The sequence below is a fragment of the Vicia villosa genome, linkage group LG2 (assembly GCF_029867415.1).
Source record: "Vicia villosa cultivar HV-30 ecotype Madison, WI linkage group LG2, Vvil1.0, whole genome shotgun sequence".
Classification (NCBI taxonomy): domain Eukaryota; kingdom Viridiplantae; phylum Streptophyta; class Magnoliopsida; order Fabales; family Fabaceae; genus Vicia; species Vicia villosa.
Window position 1 is genome coordinate 49651887 of NC_081181.1, and position 24212 is coordinate 49676098.

The 24212-nt window shown below is 39.7% G+C and overlaps 1 non-coding gene across 1 annotated transcript; it reads right to left on the reverse strand.

The window, feature by feature from the left end:
* Nucleotides 1-10970: 10970 nt before the first annotated feature.
* On the reverse strand, nucleotides 10971-11077 carry LOC131654354 (small nucleolar RNA R71). The gene has a single exon (XR_009299395.1). It is a non-coding gene; the product is annotated as a small nucleolar RNA R71 (small nucleolar RNA).
* Between the last annotated feature and the right edge of the window lie 13135 nt (nucleotides 11078-24212).

The following is a 24212-nucleotide window of genomic DNA, read 5'->3' on the forward strand; positions in this document are numbered from 1 at the left end:
TGCCATTGTTGAGCAAGCTTGGAAAAGAGGAAGAACAAGAACAAAGCATACAAAACTACAAGAACCATACAATCAAGATAAACTATATTCATCCCCCTTACCTTGGTTGGATTCTTGGCTCTAGCTTGGTTTGGATTCTACAACTCTCTTCTTCTCTTTGTTTTCCTCTTCTTTCTCTTCTCTTCCCAAGTTCTCTTTCTTTCTTTCTATCTCAAAATATCTCATTTTCTCTCTATATCAAAATATCTCTTTCTATTTCTCTACTTCTCATTTTCCCCCACTCAACTTTCATAAATTCTAATTTTGGCCCAAATGTCACTAAACATTAATTCTAACCAATTAACACCCAAAACATAATAATTACACACATGGAAAGTAATAAGTAAAATATTAACATAATTAATATTTACCGACTGACTCGACTCGAAAACGGTAAAATTAGGAAAATGTAGCAAACATCACAATTAATCAGAAAAACACATTTACGGGCGTTACAACCCTCCCCCACTTAAAAGATTTTCGTCCTCGAAAATAAGATTACCTGCTACAAACAACTCAGGATAGGAATCTCGCATCTTGCTCTCCAACTCCCAGGTCAAACTCTCACCTGCCGCACTTAACCATACGACTTTCACCAAGGCGATCTCCTTGCCTCGCAGAGTCTTAGTCTCACGATCTTCAATACGCACCGGTATCGTCTCAACCGTCAGGTTCTCACGCACTTGCACATCATCCATCTGAATCACATGGGACGGATCCGCAATGTATCTCCTCAACTGAGACACATGGAATACATCGTGCAGATTAGAAAGACTTGGCGGTAACGCCACCCGATACGCAACTTTGCCAACTCGCTCCGATATCTGATAAGGACCAATAAAACGCGGAGTAAGCTTCCTCGATTTCAAAGCTCGTCCAACACCAGTCATAGGTGTAACTCTTAAGAATACATGATCACCGGCTTGGAATTCCAAATCTTTCCTTCGCTTGTCATGATAACTCTTTTGCCTACTCTGTGAACTTCTCATCTTCTCACGAATAAATTTCACCTTCTCTGTAGTCTCTCTTACTATTTCAGGTCCGAGTACCACACTCTCGCCCGATTCAAACCAACACAGTGGAGTTCTACACTTACGACCATATAGCGCTTCAAAAGGTGCCATTCCGATACTAGAATGAAAACTATTGTTGTAAGTGAATTCTATCAACGGAAGATAAGTATCCCACGAACCTCCCTTCTCTAGAACACATGCCCTCAACAAGTCTTCTAACGATTGAATAGTCCTTTCGGTCTGACCGTCTGTCTGAGGATGATAAGCCGAACTCAACCTCAACTTAGAACCTAGAGCCTCTTGCAAACCTTTCCAAAAATCTGATGTGAACCTTGGATCTCTATCCGACACAATACCCAACGGTATACCATGCAGTTTCACAATCACCTTGATATAAATCTCATCCAACTTCGCAACTGGAAAAGTGATGTTAATAGGAATAAAGTGAGCAGACTTTGTCAACCTATCAACAATCACCCAAACCGCATCGAAACCTCTCACAGTATTTGGTAAACTCGTCACAAAGTCCATAGAGATACTATCCCATTTCCACTCTGGAATATCCAATGGTTGCAACAACCCTGCAGGACGCTGATGCTCCACCTTTGACTTCTGACATACCAAACACGCATACACAAACTGAGCCACATCCCTTTTCAAACCAGACCACCAAAAGATCTTCTTCAAATCCTGATACATCTTATTGGCTCCCGGATGAATACTCAAACTGCTTCTGTGACCTTCCTCTAAAATCATCTTTTTCAGCTCGGAATCATCAGGTACACAAATTCGACCACGGAATCTCAAAACACCCTGACCATCCACTCTGAAGTCGCCATCATCACTTTGATTTGCCACCATAAACAAATCGACAAGTTTCACATCCATTTTCTGTCTCTCGCTAACAGTCGACAGAAAGTCATTCGTCACTTTCAACATACCCATCTTCACACTACCTGGCGTCAATTCACATACTAAACTAAGATCACGAAACTGCTCCAAAAGTTCCCACTCCTCTGCCATCATAGCGGACATATGCAAAGATTTCCGACTCAAAGCATCGGCAACCACATTAGCTTTACCAGGATGGTAATTCAAGCTAAAGTCATAGTCCTTCAAGAATTCCAACCACCTACGTTGTCTCATGTTCAACTCTTTCTGATCAAATAAGTATTTCAAACTCTTATGATCACTAAAGACCTCGAACTTTGCACCGTAGAGATAATGCCTCCAAATCTTTAATGCAAAAACCACTGCAGCTAACTCTAAATCATGGGTGGGATAATTCTTCTCATGAATCCTTAACTGCCTCGAAGCGTAAGCCACCACCTTACCTTCCTGCATCAAAACACCACCTAACCCCATATGCGATGCATCACAATACACCACAAACGGTTCCTCAGGATCAGGCAAAACCAAAACCGGAGCTGAAGTCAACCTTCTCTTCAACTCTTCAAAATTCCTTTCACAAACTATGTCCCAAATAAACGCCTTACCCTTGCAAGTAAGCTGAGTTAACGGAAGTGCCAACTTCGAAAAGCCTTCAATGAATCTTCGATAATAACCTGCCAAACCTAAAAAGCTTCTGATCTCAGTAACCGATCTCGGAACCTCCCATTGTAGCACTGCATCTACTTTGGATGGATCCACTGCAATCCCGTTACCTGAAATCACATGACCAAGAAAACTCACCTCTGATAACCAGAACTCGCACTTGGATAACTTAGCATACAACTGCTTCTCCTTCAAAACCTGTAGCATAACACGCAAATGATCCTCATGCTCTTCCGGAGACTTAGAATAAATCAAGATGTCATCTATGAAGACCACAACAAACTTATCCAACTGATCATGGAATATGCGATTCATATACTCCATAAACACACCAGGTGCATTAGAAACTCCGAACGGCATTACCAAAAACTCATAATGCCCGTACCGAGTCCTAAACGCAGTCTTCTGAATATCTTCTTCCTTCACCCGAATCTGATGGTAACCAGATCTTAAATCAATCTTGCTAAACACACTGGCTCCCACCAACTGATCCATCAAGTCGTCAATCCTAGGAAGCGGATACTTATTCTTAATCGTCACCTTGTTCAACTGGCGATAATCAATACACAACCTCATGCTTCCATCCTTCTTCTTTACCAACAACACTGGAGCTCCCCATGGTGAAACACTAGGCCTCACAAAATGTTTTGCTAGCAACTCTTCCAATTGTTTCTTTAATTCCACTAACTCTGATGCCGACATTCTATACGGCGCCATAGAAACAGGCCTCGTACCAGGAACTAGATCTATGGAAAACTCCACCTCTCTCTTTGGCGGCACATCAGAAAAGTCTTCAGGAAACACTTCGGGAAATTCTCGCACTACTGGAAAATCCCCAACTGCAGCTCGACTCTCCACAGTCAACGATGCAAACACACCAAACAATTGTGCCCCATCTTCTAACAGTCGATTCAACTCCTTGGTAGATAAGACATCAAATTCCACATCCTTCTCAAGAAATGGAAACCTCACCAACTTATGATAACAATCGATATGGACACGATTATTCATCAACCAATCCATTCCCAGAACCACGTCTAACTCGTTCATCGACAAACAAATCAAATCAACAGTAAATTCCTTACCGAAGATTGATACCAGACAATTCTTACAAACTAGAGAAGTAGTCACCGACCCCATTGCTGGTAAATCGATAACCATTTCACCACCCAAACCGGATAGAATAAGACCTAATCTTTTAACACAATCATCGGCTATAAAACAATGCGAAGCACCCGTATCAATAATAGCAATTAAAGAAATGCCATTAATAAAACAAGTACCTCTGATCAGTCGATCACCCTTGTCCGTCTGAGTTCCAGCCAAAGCAAACACCTTCCCACCAGCTTGAACTTTCTTCTTCTGACATTGGCCGCTCATGTGTCCCTCTTCAGCACAATTAAAACACACTATTCCCTTGAACGTACAGTCGGATGACAAATGTCCTGCCCTCCCACACTTGAAACATTTCCTCGAGTCACCATTGCAGACATTACTTTGTGGCCAGGTTTACCACACTTAAAACATACAATCTTAGCAGGAGCATCTCCCCCACTAAACCTTGGTCCATAATTCATCTTTTTCTTACCCTTCCCTCCATCATACGGCGTCCCACGATTCTGCGGACCTTTGTTCCTCTTTTTATTAATCACCTTATGATGAGCATTATTATCCTCATCATAAATCCTACAGCTGTCCACCAAATCTGGAAACACCCGAATCTTCTGATACCCTACCGCCTTCTTGATATCAGAACGTAACCCATTCTGGAACTTAATGCACTTAGAAAATTCTGCTCCCTCACCAACAAAGTGCGGGTAGAATTTCACAAGTTCATTAAACTTGGCCGCATATTCAGACACAGACATGCTGCCTTGAACCAAAGCCAGAAACTCAGTCTCTTTCTTTCCACGGACATCCTCCGGATAATACTTCCTCAAAAACTCCCTCTTGAACACCGTCCAGGAAATCTCTTCACCGGTTGCTTCTAACCTTGCCAAAGTCTCCAGCCACCAATCATCAGCCTCCACAGCTAACTGATGAGTGCCATACCTGACTTTCTGCTCTTGCGTGCAATCCATCACACGAAAGATCCTCTCCATCTCCTTCATCCAAGTCAAGGCTCCCTCGGGGTCATGCGTTCCCTTGAACACAGGAGGATTCTCCCTCTGGAAAGTCGCTAAACTCCGAGACCTTGCATTCTCATCCGTATGCATAGCTTCAGCCATAGCTTGCAATGCAGCAGCAATAGCAGCGTCATTACGTCCAGCCATCTCTAAACTTCATAATAACACCAAGAGAAGTAAGCCCAAAAAAAAATAACACAAGAATTGTTAGACCAAACGACACGACACTTGGTCGGACAAGACCGACCCGCTCTGATACCACTAATGTAACACCCCAATTCTACCCAGGCATATAGGTACAAATATCAGAGTATAAAAATTAAATTAAAAAAAAACAATTAGGGCGTTACACTTAAGTAACCACATAACCAAACATAACATACTCGCAAAAGATGCGTAACACAAATAATCAAAGAGGACGGATACACATAAACACCTGAATGTATTCATACATATATAAATGCATCGGTAAACAAAATATCCACAACATTCTTCCAAAATACATCGCATGAGAAGGTATCCAAAATACATAATACGAATGCATCTAAAGGATCAAATATACATCAAAAGGATCCTATAAGCATTATCTACAAAATAAGTGTTCGATCCCCCCTAGGTGTTACGTATCACGAGCGGATGACACCAAAACGGACGACTACAAAGAGAGCACCTACACTTGCGGAACACCTGCACATTACCCACGAGTAGGTAACATTAAGGCAGAAGGGTGAGAATACAATTCATAATGAAAGCATGATCAATATAGTAATACCCACAATATCATTAAGAATCATATAACAAGATAATCCAATAAGTCAACCACAATCAATATGTAAGTAATGCGGTACATGAATGATAACATAAATTATAAAGACTGACGATGATGAATGAGACTCGACTATGCGTATGCATGTGGTACCAAATCCGGAGTAAAACTCCTCCTTGTCATTATGACAAATACACCTGCCAAGCATTATGCTGGGACTTTATTCCACTCAGGAAGCCCGCAGGCTGTCGTCATCGAGCACGCAGCTCCCACTGATGACCTCTTGCCACTCAGGCTCATTCCATTACCGAGCATTAAGCCCCTACTGGTAACCATGCCCGCAGGCCATCTGTTAACAGCATTCCGCCATTAACGTATTGAAATGTTATGCTGTGCATAGAAACGACTCGATTACATAACAACAACAATAATATAACTCGGTCACATATCCTCATCACACCGGTTATATTAATCCACACGGATACATCATCAAAATTGCCACTCAGGCGTCCATATTCACACAGCACACATATACCGTCAAAACATACTTGATTAGCAAATATCATTTCACAAAAATACATTTATGAAAAATTCATTCAACCACTAACACACTCCTCCTTATCATAAAGCATACTCAAGGGTTCTCATAATACTTCAAACGGCGCGTAGAAACGACCCACGGTTCAAAAGATACAACAAAACGAAGTTTGGAAAAACAAAATTTCACACAGTCCGCTTGAGCTCCGCTCAGCGGACCCGGACAGAAAAATCACCAAACGAAAATACAGAACCTCCGCTCAGCGGACCCGGACAGGGATTTCCTGCAAAAGGACCTCCGCTCAGCGGACCCCCTCCGCTCAGCGGACCTGCGTAAACCCAGAAAAACCAGTTCTGCAACAGACCGTCTCAGCTCCCTCTAAACCATTCAAAACCCATTTAAACCTTCATCCCAACACCAATACAACACAAACATTCTATATATACACCTAATCCATGATTATCATATGGTTGGATCATCACATATTATCTTTGACCTATATTTCTTCATAAGCAAGAAAACATGGAGAAATGAAAAACAAACATGATCCATGGGAATATCTATCATCATAGTACACATACACACCACAAAATCAAGTTTATATCTTCAAAACTCACAAAACACACAATTTGCCATTGTTGAGCAAGCTTGGAAAAGAGGAAGAACAAGAACAAAGCATACAAAACTACAAGAACCATACAATCAAGATAAACTATATTCATCCCCCTTACCTTGGTTGGATTCTTGGCTCTAGCTTGGTTTGGATTCTACAACTCTCTTCTTCTCTTTGTTTTCCTCTTCTTTCTCTTCTCTTCCCAAGTTCTCTTTCTTTCTTTCTATCTCAAAATATCTCATTTTCTCTCTATATCAAAATATCTCTTTCTATTTCTCTACTTCTCATTTTCCCCCACTCAACTTTCATAAATTCTAATTTTGGCCCAAATGTCACTAAACATTAATTCTAACCAATTAACACCCAAAACATAATAATTACACACATGGAAAGTAATAAGTAAAATATTAACATAATTAATATTTACCGACTGACTCGACTCGAAAACGGTAAAATTAGGAAAATGTAGCAAACATCACAATTAATCAGAAAAACACATTTACGGGCGTTACAGAGGCCTCATGGAAGGTGGTAGATGTTGTTACGAACTATCGTAAGAATGCTATTACTTTCAATAGTCGGTTATACATAGGGAAGGTTTTAAGCACCCTATATATTCGTAGTACTCTACGGGAACCTTCTCTGTGTCTATGTGTTTGTGTTTGCTACTAATGATTGGGAAAGTTTCTCCTTTGTGATCGGAGGGAAAATTGGATTGAATTAAAAGAAAGACAGACTGACTGACTATTTTTGGTATTTTATTTGCTCGCTGAGATTCCTTGTGAACCTCATGCCTACATATCCCTAATGGAAGTCAGAGCTTTTTGTAGTTCGGGGAACTAATTAGGGAAACTAATTGTTTTTGGGTGCCTTGCTTGAAGCTCAAGGTTGAAGCTTGAACTAAATCTCTGTTTACAGTAAAGAGACATGAAATCATCTTTACAGAGAGGTATTTCTACTATTCCACCACAAACATTAAAAAGTGACAGAAAAGCTGAGTTTGTTTCATTAAGAGAGGGACCCTACTTGGTTAATCAAGTATGCCAGTCACGTGTCTCTTGAATGAAAGATTCTCGACCAAATTAGGGAAAGTTGTACAAGTCTGGGTGTGTTGCCAGAGCATGCCTTTCACGAGTCCTAAATGGGAGAATGTTTGAAATGATTGTTTGGTTGAAATGATTGTTTGTTTGTGGTGAGATAGGAGAAATATCTCCCTATAAAGATGAGCTATTTCTATCTACTGTTTGAAAGATTTAATTTTTTAGCTGGCTTGTATGAGGCCCAAGCTTGAGGCTTTTTGGTTGTTTTTATTGACTCTGGGAATTGACTTTTGATTTAATGATTTTTGTGTTCTGTATGAAGCCCAGAATTGAGGCTGGCTCTAGTTGGAGAGTGTTTTATTTTGTGCCTTGTATCAAGCCCAAGGTTGTGGCTGACTCTTTCTAGGGAAGACTCTATTTTGTGCCTTGTATGAAGCCCAAGGTTGTGGCTGACTGTTGAGGAAACTGAATATGGATGACTCTATGGGGAAAAGATCCTGAAGGTTAGGAATCTTTTCACACAGGAAATATGGTTTATCTGCCTTGTACAAAGCCCAAGGTTGTGGCTACTTGATGATGAAGGACTCACTGGGGAGACTCAATTATCTGCCTTGTACAAAGCCCAAGGTTGTGGCTGACTCTCTAGGGGAATACCTATGAGTAGGTTTTTGACTCTAAGAGGAGTATGTGCCTTGTACAAAGCCCAAGGTTGAGGTTGACTTTTAAAATGAAGAAAGATCTACCAGTGTGGGATCTTTTGACTCAGAGGGAATTTTTGTCTCTGTTGAGGATTATCCTAAAGGTTGACTCTACTGAGTATTGTGCTTTTGTTAAATAGGAATTGATGAATGAAAGACCCAGGTTTGAAGATGGATGATAACACGATTTTATATCGTATATTTAGCTTGAAATCCGTAGATATTTATAGCATTTTCCGTTTATTATGTTGATTTATTATGATATTACGCGAGTTTTTGCTTTGTTTCAGGTTTTACACTCTTATTATGACTATTTGTGAAAAGGATAGGAAATGGAGCTAAAACGACCACTATTTATGCCTAAAAGATGATAAATGGGTGCTGAAGTGAAAAGGAGGTGCAAATAAGGCCCAAATAAAGAAGACCCAAAGGACCAAAAGAGACAAACCAGCCCACTGAGAATCAATTGTGCGTGGCCCAAACCACACAAGCAGGTGGAGACGCACGTCTCCAACGTCTCTATGCCACATCAGCAAAAGGGAGACGCACGTCTCCAGTCCCCTATATTTTTTTCACTTGAGACGCACGTCTCAAGTCATTCAAAGGAGCTTCCTGAAGAAGTGGAGACGCACGTCTCCAGGCCCAGTCTGAAAAAGTCCCTTTTTTCACGCAACGCAACTGCAAAGCATCCCCTATAAATAGAAGCAGTCACCTCAGTTCTCAATGTCCGATTTCCTACTAACGAAGTGCTGCCGAAATTGTACCGTGCTTTATATTTTCTTCTTGATTTCATTCAAACAGTCTATTTTCTAACAACGATTTCTACACCGGAAATTGTTGTGAACCTTTTATAAATCTAGCCTTACGTTAGATTTATCGCTTTTATTTCCTTGTTTTAATTTCCGTCCGTTTAAATTCTGAAGAACGATCCAGCCAACCTGTGGTGGAAGTTCAGTACTCGAAGATTCAATTGCAATTTATTTAATTCAGGTTTAATATTTACCGCCTTTATTTATATAGTTATTGCATGATATATTATATGCCAATTAACATGCCTTTTATTATAAACCAAATTAATTTATGCATGCTTAACCGTATTAATATGTCTAGCTAATTTACTAAGGTATCGGTATGTAAAGTAAGTTAACTGTGGGATCCGAAATAAATTGGCTTAATTATGTTTTGTTAATTATCACTTGTTTTTGGTTTGTATGTCTAATTTAATTAGTAAGTCTTAAAACCAATAGAGCGAAAGTTTGAGGGTTTAAGACGGTCAAAGATTAAAATCAATAGAGCGAAAGTTTGAGATCTTTAACTGGATAGTAGACATAGGACATTAGTTTTAAGGATGGCGAAAGCGTATTAAAACTAATTAGAACTTATTTATTTTCAAAAATTGTTTTTACACCTGAGCAGGATGGCGAAAGCGTACGTTAGGGATATTAGCATGTTCCGAGTCAACAGAGCGAAAGTTTGAGATTAGGAGATTTAAATAGATAACAACTTCATAAAACAGGCATTTTATTAGTTACGTTTTTCCAAAAAGCTTTTCTAATATCTAATGGGATGGCGAAAGCGTACATTAAGAGTTAGGATAGTAATCTAAATCAACAGAGCGAAAGTTTGAGACGAGGATTTTTAACCAATTGAATTAGTAAAGATTTTTAATTGAATTATGCATTAGCCAATGGACCTTCGGATCACCTAAAGTTAAACGAAATACATACTGATATCTGTTCATTATTATATTTCTTACTATTCACAATCACTCTCCCTTAGGAACAAATCAAATTATTAGTAGCCTTAGCTTTACATAGTAACCTTAGATAACGGTAGATCGATTCGTAGTCCCTGTGGATTCGATATCTTTTAAAACTACACGACACGACTGTGCACTTGCAGTCATTAGATTAATAGACACTTAAAGTCGCGATCAAGTTTTTGGCGCCGTTGCCGGGGACTATTTAAGTCGATATCGTAACTCACTGTTACACCGTAGAGACTAGGGCAATTCTTTCTTTCTTTCTGAACGATTGTATGCCAAATACTCGTTCACAAGGAGGAGATTTAATACAACGAATTAACGAGATCGAACGTTTCATTAATGTCAAACGTCGAGCTCGCAATCTTCCCGAAGTAGCACCAATTCCGATTAATCAGGAATTGACCTTTACTGATCAAATCAATCAAATTATCCCGAAGTTAGAGATGGCTGCTCTTCGTCCTCTTAGAGACTATGCCGCTCCTTCACGCGCTAAACCGCACTCAAGTATCGCACCACCTGCGATTAAGGCAAACAATTTCGAACTGAAACCTTCATTGGTCTAAGCTGTTCAACAGAATCAATTCTCTGGAAGCCCTGCAGACGATCCCAACCTCCATTTATCTGTGTTCGTGCAATATGCCGACACTGTCAAAGCTAACAACGTTAGTTCCGAAGCTATTCGATTACGTCTCTTTCCTTTATCCTTGAGAGATAGAGCTAGAGCGTGGCTTCAATCAATGCCTTCTAATTCCATAACTACATGGGACGAATTGAAGAGAGTATTCTTAGCGAGATACTTTCCGCCTAGCAAAACTGCTATGCTAAGAGGTCAAATCAACGGATTTACCCAGAAAGATAACGAATCACTCTTCGAAGCTTGGGAACGTTACAAGGACATGCTTAGACTATGCCCTCATCATGGACTCGAACCATGGCTGATCATCCATACTTTCTATGGCGGTCTCCTTTATAACACTAAAATGACTATAGATGCCGCTGCTGGCGGAGCATTAATGGACAAACCTCATGATGAAGCATACAACCTCATAGAGAACATGGCACAAAACCATTACCAATGGGGTGGAGAACGAGCCGCTCTAGAGAAAACCCAAACCAAAGAAGGAATTTACGAAATAAGTGGTATAGACCGCGTTAATGCTAAAGTAGACGCTTTAACTCAAAAGATCGAAAACTTAACCATCACTCCATCAGCCACCGCTGCTGCTGTAGCACCTAACTGCGAGATTTGTGGATTGACTGGACATGCAGTTGCCGAATGTCAACTCTTGACTAGAGTCCCATCTGATCAAGTAAACTATGCTCAAGGAAACCCTTATTCTAACACGTACAACCCTGGATGGAAAAACCATCCGAACTTTTCTTATAAAAACAACAACGCGTTGTACGCGCCTGGACAAGCACCTGCTGTGCCACCTGGCTATCAAAAAGCGCCTGTAGCTGCTCAAAACGCCTCTAGGAAGTCGAATCTTGAAATCATGATGGAAAACTTTATAGCTTCCCAACAACAAACCAATAAGGACTTCCTAAATCAAAACATCCACAATAGCGAGCAACTAAAACAACTGTCGAACAAAGTAGATGCCTTAGCTACGCATAACAAGATGTTAGAAACTCAAATTTCACAAGTAGCTCAACAACAAGCACCTACTGCTGCCCCTGCTGGCACGTTTCCTGCTCAACCACAACCTAATCCTAAAGGACATGCGAACGCGATAACACTACGAAGTGGAACGAACTACGATGGACCTATTGATCCTAGAACTCAAAACGCACCCATGTCCCAACAAGAGCCAAAGGAAACCCAAAAGACATCAACTGATGATCAAACTGCTAAGCCTAATGAGAACAACAACAAAGTGGAACCTGAAAAAGAAAAACCTTACGTTCCACCACCACCTTATAAGCCACCAATTCCTTACCCTCAGAGATTAGCTAAGTCAAAAATTGAAGCGCAATTTAAAAGATTTGTAGAACTTCTGAAACAATTAAACATAACCATACCGTTCACAAAAGCCATAACCGAAATGCCTTCGTACGCTAAATTCCTAAAAGAAATCCTATCAAACAAAAAGAAACTCGAGGATAACGAAACTGTAACGCTTAACGCTGAATGTAGCGCTATCATCCAAAACAACATGCCTCCCAAACTGAAAGATCCTGGTAGTTTCTCTATACCTTGCGTAATAGAAAAAACCATCATAGAGAAAGCCTTGTGCGACTTAGGAGCCAGTGTTAGTTTGATGCCTCTTTCAACCTGTAAGAAGCTAAATCTAGGTGAGCTTAAGGCAACGAGAATGTCTCTTCAACTAGCTGACCGCTCAGTTAAATACCCTGTAGGAATGTTAGAAAATATCCCTGTTCGTGTAGGCCAATTCTACATCCCAACTGACTTCATCATAATGGATATCCAAGAAGATTCTAACATCCCGATCATATTAGGAAGACCATTCTTAGCAACCGCTGGTGCAATTATAGACGTCAAGCGAGGAAAGCTTACTTTCGAAGTAGGAGAAGAGAAAATAGAATTTATTTTTTCCCAATTCCTAAAAGCACCTTCTATAATTGACACATGTTGCTCTGCCGACATAATCGACGAGTGTGTTAATGAAATAAAATCCGAACCAAATAAGGAAACCGAGATCCTAAAAATTCCTATACCGCCGATCTTTGAAGATGACAACTGGCGTGGGGAATATCAAGATAACCACCTGAGTGAAAGTTTGGCATTAACTCCTGATCCTATACCTGGACCTAAGAAACCTGCTATAGAACTTAAAACACTACCCACCGATCTTAGGTACGAATTCCTAGACGAAGAACAAAACCGACCAGTTATAGTTAACGCCGATTTAGGACAAACCGAGACTGAAAAATTACTTACTGTCCTGAGAAAATACCCAACCGCTTTAGGATATAACATATCAGATCTGAAAGGAATAAGTCCTTCCCTCTGTATGCACCGCATTATGCTCGAAGACGATTGTAAAACCTCTAGGGAACATCAAAGGCGAATAAATCCAATTATGAGCGATGTGGTTAAAAAGGAAATCCAAAAACTACTAGAAGCCGGAATAATATATCCAATATCCAATAGTAAATGGGTTAGTCATGTTCATGTCGTACCAAAGAAAGGAGGAGTTACCGTAATCACCAACGCAAAAGGCGAATCTGTAGCACAACGTACCCAAACTGGATGGAGAATGTGCATTGACTATAGGAAGCTAAACAAAGCCACCCGAAAAGACCATTTCCCTTTACCTTTCATAGATCAAATGCTCGAACGCCTAGCTAAACACTCACATTTCTGTTATCTGGATGGATACTCCAGATTTTTCCAAATTCCTATCCACCCTGACGACCAAGAGAAGACCACGTTTACCTGTCCTTATGGTACATTCGCTTATAGACGAATGCCTTTTGGACTTTGCAATGCACCCGCGACCTTCCAAAGATGCATGATGGCAATTTGCCGACTTCCTGGATGGAATAATGGAGGTCTTTATGGACGACTTCTCGGTCTGTGGAGGAAGTTTTGAAAAATGCTTAGAGAACCTTGAATTGGTACTTAAACGATGCGTAAGCGTTAACCTAGTCCTTAATTGGGAAAAATGCCATTTCATGGTTCGACAAGGAATTATACTTGGACACATCGTATCCGATAGAGGAATCGAAGTAGATAAAGCCAAAATCGAAATTATCAAAAACCTTCAACCTCCCAAAACTGTTAGAGAAATAAGAAGTTTTCTAGGACACGCTGGTTTTTACCGACGTTTCATTAAGGATTTCTCTAAAATAACCAAACCCTTAACCGAATTACTGATGAAAGACGCTGAATTCATTTTTACTGATAAATGCACTGAAGCATTCCATACGCTTAAACAAGCATTAATCTCTGCGCCAATTATGCAACGTCCCGACTGGAATGAACGTTTCGAAATAATGTGTGACGCAAGCGATTATGCTGTAGGAGCCGTTCTAGGGCAAAGAAAGGATAAGAAACTACATGTCATATACTATGCGAGTAGAACCCTAGACGAAGCTCAGATGAATTATGCCACGACAGAAAAGGAATTACTAGTTGTCGTATTCGCATTAGACAAGTTCTGTTCTTACCTGGTAGGAGCCAAAATAATCATATACACTGACCACGCCGCCATTAGGTACCTCTTAACCAAGAAGGACGCCAAACCGAGACTGTTAAGATGGATCCTGTTATTACAAGAGTTCGACCTGGAAATTAAAGATAAAAAGGGAACTGAGAATGTCGTAGCAGATCACCTCTCTCGATTGGAAAATCTGAAACCCGAACAAGTACCAATTGACGATGATTTCCCTTATGAAAGACTCATCGCTCAGTTAGAAGTCAATGAATTAGAATCATACCATCCAATCACTGAAACCAACAACTCTGTAGAAGTAGCTTTAGTCCGCTCTGACACACCTTGGTATGCAGATTTCGTAAATTACCTAGCTGCTGGTGTACTTCCTCCTGATCTAAGTTACCAACAGAAGAAGAAATTCTTCCATGACCTAAAACATTACTATTGGGACGACCTGCTCCTGTTCAAAAGAGACCCTGATGGAATCTTTAGACGTTGTGTACCCGAGGAAGAAATAGGAAGCATAATAACACACTGTCATTCTGCACCGTGTGGAGGACACCATAGCACATCTAGAACCTGCGCCAAAATCCTTCAATCTGGACTATTCTGGCCAAACCTGTGGAAAGACGTTTATTTTGCTGTACTAAACTGTGATAGACGCCAACGAACCGGAAATATTTCGAGACGTGACGAAATGCCTCAAAAGGGCATTCTAGAAGTAGAAATATTTGACATATGGGGAATAGACTTTATGGGTCCGTTTCCATCATCGTTTGGAAATCAATATATACTCGTAGCTGTCGATTACGTTTCGAAATGGATAGAAGCTATCGCTTCTCCTATAAACGATACACGAGTAGTTATCAAACTCTTCAAAAACGTCATCTTTCCTAGGTTCGGTGTGCCAAGACTGGTAATTAGCGATGGTGGGTCTCATTTCATTTCAAGAATCCTTGAGAAACTCCTTCGAAAATATGGAGTAAATCATCGAATAGCTACACCATACCATCCTCAAACAAGCGGACAAGTAGAAGTATCTAACCGCGAAATAAAACAAATATTGGAGAAAACTGTTGCTATATCTAGAAAGGATTGGTCAACCAAGTTAAATGAAGCTTTATGGGCTTATAGAACAGCTTTTACAACTCCAATAGGAACTACCCCATTCAAACTCGTTTATGGAAAATCATGCCACCTTCCGGTAGAGTTAGAACATAAGGCCTATTGGGCCATTAAGAATTTAAATCTAAACTACACCGCCGCTGGTGAGAAACGACTTCTAGACATAAACGAATTAGAAGAACTTAGACAAGACGCTTACGAAAACGCCAAAATTTATAATGAGAGAACGAAAAAATGGCACGACAAGCGTATATCTAGGAAAATTTTTAACATAGGCGATAAAGTGCTTCTATTTAATTCTAGATTAAAATTATTTCCTGGGAAGTTACGATCTAGATGGTCTGGCCCTTTCGAAATAACTAACATATCTCCGAGTGGAGCGATAGAAATCAAAGGAGAAACCGTCAAACCTTTTGTCGTAAATGGGCAACGTCTTAAGTATTACCACCATCTCGAACACGATGAAAACATCGAACTTTTTAAACTTGACGAGCTGCCCGCTCATTCGAAAAAATAGTTTTCTATTTTTAAATCGTCGAGCTTACGATATAAAACAAAGCGCTCGGTGGGAGACAACCCACATTTATTTATTCTTTTATTTTATTATTATTTTTATTTTTATTTTTAACTTTTTATTTTTATTTTTTATTTAAATAATCTATTCTATTTTGAATTATTTTATTTTAATTTTAATTATTTTTTGTTTTTCCTACTTTTTATAATAATCACTATAATTATAACCGTTATCTTAAATCGAGAAAATGTTTCCTTTTTATAATTATATCTATTATTATAACTTGTTACATTTTTATTTTATTTTATTTTTTCTCTTTATTTTCCTTTTAAATCAACACTGGCCTAGTTCTAACTTAATCTTAATATTTTCAACTTCTAGGTTTTCTTAACTACTAACTAATCAAGATGCAAGAAGTCGATAATATGAAAGTTGTGTTCCGTGGTAGAGGACAAGAAGCAAGATTTGATAAGTTGGCTGAAAGACAAATGGATTTGACTTGCTATCCTCACCAGCCGACTATGGAAAGACTTGGTATCGAAGAGAGCGTCATGCACTTGCTGAACCAAATCGGTTGGACCGGTTCTCACCTGTTCCGCAAGTTTAGTACCTACCGGAAGCTCACTTTGGAATTCTTGAGTTCCTTGACTTATCTTCCTAACTGTGGACAAGGACTGAAGAAAGGAGTCATCCTCTTTCGACTCTTTGGTATGGAATTTAACTTTTGCATCCGAGATTTTGCTGAAATGCTAGAACTACCTCATGGATCAGATGCATACACCAAAGTAGCTGAAGACAGTCTTGCATACTGGGAGTTGGAAAGATATTGGGGCAAGATCACTGGAAACGATAACCTTGAAGAGAACGAATTTCAATCTGAGAACATCCATAACCCTGCTTTCAGATACTTTCATAAGATCATTGCTCACTACATCTTTGGTAAACCCGATAATGTCACTGAAGTTTCTAGAGAAGAGTTATTCATCATGTTCTGCTCCTCTCAGAATCGTCCGGTCAATGCCATCGCATTCATGCTAACAAACTTCGAGCGCATCACGCAAGACGAAGTTTTACCTATTAGGATCGGCGGATTTGTCACTATGATTGCTAATGCTATAGGACTGAGAATACCTCTACTTAGATTGACACCTCTGGGTTCCCAAAATTCTATGGACATTCACTTCTGCTTTAACCGAGGTATCATCGGTAACCTTGGACCTGATCAGTTCGATTTACTCATTGATAACAAAGTATTGGATCAATTCACCTTATCGAGTCCTAAGACGAGTGTGCACAACCCTGCTAACTGGCTTTACTATGGTCAGATCCCTGAGAGAGAATCCTCACCTGAAACCCCACAAGCTTATGAACATTTTGATGAGGAAATGCACGTATCGGAATCTGAACCTGACACTCCTCCTGGATACTATGAGCCTCTTCCTGAAGATGAACCCATTCCTGATTATGAACCTCTTCCTGAAGATGAACCCATTTCCGAGTATGAGCCTGAGACTCCTACTGATGATTATACTGTTGATATGACTGATGTCGAGCTTGAACCTCAACAACCCGCTACATCCACCGCATCAGTGAACCAAAGAATGCCTAATCAGAACACACATGAGCAAGCCATCACTGCACTGCAACAAGATGTACAACATGTGCGCAACGAGCTACACACTTTGCAAATGCACTTCTTCGATTTCATCGACACTGTCAATGCTCAATTCGACGAAGTTTTCAAACACATTTATTCTAATGTGCACAACACTAGACGTGGCTAGATTATTAGATTTTATTTCTAGTTTTAGCAATTTTCAATTTCTAGTTTAGAATTTTAATTTTCTGCACTTTTACACTCTAATTCTGTCAACATTCAGTACCAGTTTTTAATTTAAAATGCAATATTTTATTCATTACTACTACTGTGTTATAATATTCTGCTGTCTGACTGCTATATATTTATGAATGCATATAACTCACTCAGTCTGGTATTTTGCTGTTTATAGTAACATCCCATATTCCAATCTGTGCTATTCTCTAATAAATCCTATATGTCAGAACTGGTCCACACCCATGCACGCGTGACAGCCACCTGCCTAAGCATGGAGACGCACGTCTCCAATCATGTGGGACCAGCACACTGCATGCAAAGGATAGGAGACACCCGTCTCCATGCCCTGTCCCCCAGCAGACTGACTGCCTGAGACACGCGTCTCCCAAGGCCAGCAGTCTGCGTTTGACCACGCAGAAGACTCTTTTACTCTCCATTTTGAATTTTGAATTTGAATTTCAAAATTCAAACTTCTTCATTCTCCCCATTATTTCTTCCATTTAAACACCATTAACATCATTCATCCTCCATCATTCACCTCTTTAACTCCACATCATTTCCCATTTCTCCATTCCATTCAAACTTCAAACACCACCATAATTCCATTTTAATTCTCCATTAACCACACCATTTTCAAACCTCACTATAAAACCACACCACCACCACTCTTCTTTTTCACAACCTCCAAACCATTTTCTACTCTTCTACTCTCCATACTATTTTTCTTTTCAAACTCATCATGCCTCCACGTTCAATCATCCGTAGTGTGCGTCCAGAGAGGCCACCTCCTAACCTTGCAAATATTATCTTTCGAGAGGATGACAACGATGCTCAAAGAACCAAATACCTCGCATTTTATGATCGTTCGATTGTTCCCACAAAATTTGTGAACATCGAATGTCTAGAAACTCTGGGTCTCATTGATGGTTTCACCCGTTTACTCACTAAATCTAGCCTACACCATCTTTGTACCGAACCCGTACCAACTTATGAGCCGCTCGTCTTAGAGTTCTTGAGCTCTTTCAACTACGACACTCCTTCTGATCAACTGCTCTTAACCGGTACCATCCAATTTAGGATGTTCAACCGTGAATTTACTCTGGATCAAGAAGTAGTGGCTACGTACTTGCATTTTAATAATGCACCCAATGCTCTCCGCACAATCTTTCAAGAACTCAATGGCCGATCTTGGGAAGAACTTGCTTTCGAATTTTGGTTTAATCTTACTGGCGAAGTTCCTACCGGTTGGAGGGCCCTACATGCTTCTCACATTCAAAACCCCGCTATACGTTATTTTCAATGTGTTTTGGGGCACACCATTTTCGCAAGATCCAACAACCACAAGGTAAACCAAAACAAATTATTTTTCCTCTACTGTGCGCTTAACAATATCCGTTTCAATGCCGCACCTTTTATGCTCCAACACATCCAAGGCTGCATCAACGCCCCCGCTACAAACCCCTTTCTGTTTGGCGGAATTATTACTTCCTTGGCCCGTGCCTTAGGTCTTGGTGATGACCTCATCTCCCTCTCTCATCTCATGATGCCTGCTCAATCACTCGATCTCACCTACTGCCGTGACTCCCACTTGGTTTCACCCCGCCATGATGGCCGCTACACTTTGGTCGTCAACAAAGTTCTGATTCCTTATGTCATCCTGCCATGCCCAGAGCAAATCAACATCCGTTATGTTCAGCGTTGGAGGCTCATTAATGACAACCCTCAAGAAAACCAACCTGAACATCCTAATGAACCTGTGGATGCAATGGAAGGAGAACTCAACCAAGAACAAGCTGATGTCAACCAACCTCCTCAAAACAACCCTCCGCCTATCACTCTTGATGCCATGTATGCTGCAATTCAACGCCAAGATCAACTCTTTCAAGCTATGCAGACAAATCAAACTGAAACACTAAGGCTCATTCGAGAGATGCAACAAGAGCACCGTGACTATGCTATTAGGAACGAAGGTCAATACACTAAAATTGCTACACAATTGCATGATCTTAACATTCGTGTAAATGGCTCTCCTACTGATAGACGTCGCCGTGTTCGTACATGAGGCGCAAGCAGTTCTCGCAACCGCAATACTGAAGAGTAGTTGGCATGCATTGAGGACACTACATCATTTAAGTCTGGGGGAGTCGTATTACTTGTTTTAGTTTTATTTCCTTTTAGTTTATTTCCCTTCCTTTCAACTTTATTTCCCTTCCTTGTAATGTTTTTCTAATTCAATAAAGAATATTTATGGAATTTCAAGTCTTATATGTATAATTCCGTAGTTATTACAATTTCTTCCATTTTCTTGAGCCATAACAAAATTTTTACTCCAAAACGATAAACGCACAAGCCCACACGTTCGAGAAATACGAAGCTACTCAAACACTCAACGCATAGAAATTGATAAAGATTCAAGTCAATATCCTTATTGTCCCAACACTCTAAAACCCCCAAGTATGCGTAACCGATTTGAATACCCTTTATACCGAAACCATCGACTTTAATTTTTGAAGTAACCCTTAGTAGTTTATTCTAGCAGTCGGCACCGTCTTAGATACCAACTACGCAGAGAGTCGATGAATATAAGTGTATGATCCTCATAATAATAATTATGTGCTTAGCCGCTAAAAAGAAATGTGCTTACTAAGTAAGGTGATCCTCACAAGATCATTTAACCTAACGGTCACAAATCTCAAATACAAAGAATTTAAAAACTCATTGTTGATTGGTTCAGAAGTCATCTGGTACTGAACTTGGTAGGAAGGACTATTGTCCGATTCCCCACAATCTACAAATGAGCGCTAAGGAGTATACCACATAATTGTGCCAGAACTCCATAAGAAGGATCATAGTCACTAACCGACTACTCTGCTATGTGCGTGTCAAGATAAAGGGCTTAATGTGATTGCGCGCGAATGAAAAGGGTAAAACATGTTGACGAGTCAAGGTCAAGTTATAATGGCATGATTCGGATTGGTATGCATGCTGGGAGTTGTCTAGTGTCGCTACTATAAGCTTATTGCTAGGATCTGCAACATTATTTTCAAACAAGAACACTATGTAGCTGAATATGACCGAACGACGTGGTGGAAGCGTATTTCATTTCGTTGTCCTCCTATCTTTATCTTATTATTTTGCTTGAGGACAAGCAAAGGTTCAAGTCTGGGGGAATTTGATAACACGATTTTATATCGTATATTTAGCTTGAAATCCGTAGATATTTATAGCATTTTCCGTTTATTATGTTGATTTATTATGATATTACGCGAGTTTTTGCTTTGTTTCAGGTTTTACACTCTTATTATGACTATTTGTGAAAAGGAGAGGAAATGGAGCTAAAACGACCACTATTTATGCCTAAAAGATGATAAATGGGTGCTGAAAGGAGGTGCAAATAAGGCCCAAATGTACTAAAGAAGACCCAAAGGCCCAAAAGAGACAAACCAGCCCACTGAGAATCAATTGTGCGTGGCCCAAACTACACAAGCAGGTGGAGACGCACGTCTCCAACGTCTCTATGCCACATCACCAAAAGGGAGACACACGTCTCTAGTCCCCTATATTTTCTCCACTTGAGACGCACGTCTCAAGTCATTCAAAGGAGCTTCCTGAAGAAGTGGAGACGCACGTCTCCAGGCCCAGTCTGAAAAAGTCCCTCTTTTCACGCAACGCAACTCCAAAGCATCCCCTATAAATAGAAGCAGTCACCTCAGTTCTCAATGTTCGATTTCCTGCTAACGAAGTGCTGCCGAAATTGTACCGTGCTTTATATTTTCTTCTTGCTTTCATTCAAACAGTCTATTTTCTCACAACGATTTCTACACCGGAAATTGTTGTGAACCTTTTATAAATCTAGCCTTACGTTAGATTTATCGCTTTTATTTCCTTGTTTTAATTTTCGTCCGTTTAAATTCCGAAGAACGATCCAGCCAACCTGTGGTGGAAGTTCAGTACTCGAAGATTCAATTGCAATTTATTTAATTCAGGTTTAATATTACCGCCTTTATTTATATAGTTATTGCATGATATATTATATGCCAATTAACATGCCTTTTATTATAAACCAAATTAATTTATGCATGCTTAACCGTATTAATATGTCTGGCTAATTTACTAAGGTATCGGTATGTAAAGTAAGTTAACTGTGGGATCCGAAATAAATTGGCTTAATTATGTTTTGTTAATTATCACTTGTTTTTGGTTTGTATGTCTAATTTAATTAGTAAGTCTTAAAACCAATAGAGCGAAAGTTTGAGGGTTTAAGACGGTCAAAGGTTAAAATCAATAGAGCGAAAGTTTGAGATCTTTAACTGGATAGTAGACATCGGACATTAGTTTTAAGGATGGCGAAAGCGTATTAAAACTAATTAGAACTTATTTATTTTCAAAAATTGTTTTTACACCCGAGCGGGATGGCGTGTAACACCCGTATAATTTTAATTTTTAATTTAATTTGAATATTAGATTAATAATTATTATTATTATGGATTTTATTAAAATAATGGGAAAATGATGGTTGATGGCATTTGGGCCATGTGTGAGATTAGTAAGAAGAAGGGGGTGTGGTGTAGTAAAGCCCTTACTAATTTAATATTATTTTTCATAAAATAATCAGAATTGGGGAAAGAAAGAAAAAACGTGAAAGAACAGAATTGGGAACAAGAAACGTGAAGGAGAACTGTAGAGGGAGAGACCAAGAACCAAGACTTTTATCTGAGGTAAGGGGAGACTCTCCGTTTAATCTCTTTTATCGTATTATAGGTGATAGTATGGATTAGGAGTATGATTGGATCCATTGATTCTATATTCTGAATTTTCATCTGTGTTCATCATTGAATTTTGGACTGTTAATCCCTAATAACTGATAGATTTAGGGTATGATGAATGAAATTGATTATGGAATTATATACTGTGGTTGTGGATGAATTCGTATGTTGTTTAGATGTGAATTTTTTGGTTTTTAGACTCAAAATCGTGGACTGGTATGAGTAGAAACGAGTGGGTTTTGGGACTGTTACGAAGTTGCAGGTGCTGGGCATTTTCTGGTGTTTCGCGTATGAAACAGTGCCATACGCGTATGGGATGAGGTCATACGCGTATGAGGGACATTCCCAAGGGCTATACGCGTATGATACGCAGCTGCCCTGTCCCAAACACCCTGTGCTGGTGATTTGCGTATGAGGAGCGTATGAGGATGCTCATACGCGTATGGAAATTTTGAAAGAGGAAAAATATTCTGGTGATACGCGTATGGCAAGACTGATACGCGCATGAGGTTGCTTTTGGGCAAAACCTGGTCTGTTGAAATGCGTATGATACGCGTATGGAACATAGTGATACGCGTATGGATGCGTATGGGCATTATGATACGCGTATGGTCGCTGTGAGTGCAAATTCCTGTGTTGTGATTTTTCTGGAAAGTTTAATGACGCATAACTTTCGATCTGTAGGCCTGTTTTGTGTGCCGTTGGAGGATGAGTGAACCTTATAGTGTGATAGTTTGGTTTACTGATGGTTTAATTGTATTTGAATGATGTGAATGCATACATGAACATGCTTAATAATGATGATGATGATGATGATGGAATGAGTATAGATGATGCTACTCATAGTATGATGATGAAAGTATGTTATATATATGTTACATGCATTCATAAACATTGATGAGGACTGAATCCTAGATGATGAGAGGATTTCAGTGAATGGCAGAACTCCCATTGTGTGGAATTTGTGCTGGCAGGGCCGTATCTGGATGATGATAGATCGGTCGGTGGATGATTTCCACTGGTGATGATTTGGTACCACATGCATAGTATCAGTTTCATACATGGGCATGATTTGTTTATAGCATGATGATATATGTTATATGATGACTTGTCTGTTTATCTGTGGATGTGTGAATGACGTTTTGTCTGGATATGAAACAATTGGGTGAATGATATAACTATGAAATGTTATTATTTATGATGCAATAACATTGGTTAACTGTGATGAGACTCACCCTTAGTTGTTGTCATTTTTCAGATTGAGGATAGCGGCGTGACTTGGTGAGGATTAGCTCATAAGTAGGTTTTTAGTATTGTGTCGGTGTCATGCTCTGATAGATCTAACACTGGGAACGCTTTGTTTTTAGAGTTCTGATTATAACTCTATTTGTATTTGTTTATGACGTTTGAAGTCTGATACATTATTGATGAATGTTGACTTGATGAATTAATTCCGCTGTGTAAACATGTTTTGCTTAATGAGTTATAACTACAGATGTTTTCAGTGGATGCATGATATGTACCGACGCGTGTTTTCTTCATTTTATGAATTGTGACACCTCTTGCATGTTTACTCTGATTAATAATTATTTAACTTCCGCGGGTTATTAGAGGGGTGTTACAATAGTGGTATCAGAGCATAGTCGGTCGTTGTGACCAGAGTCTTAGTGTCAGTCTTTCTGTGTATGCGACTAATACGA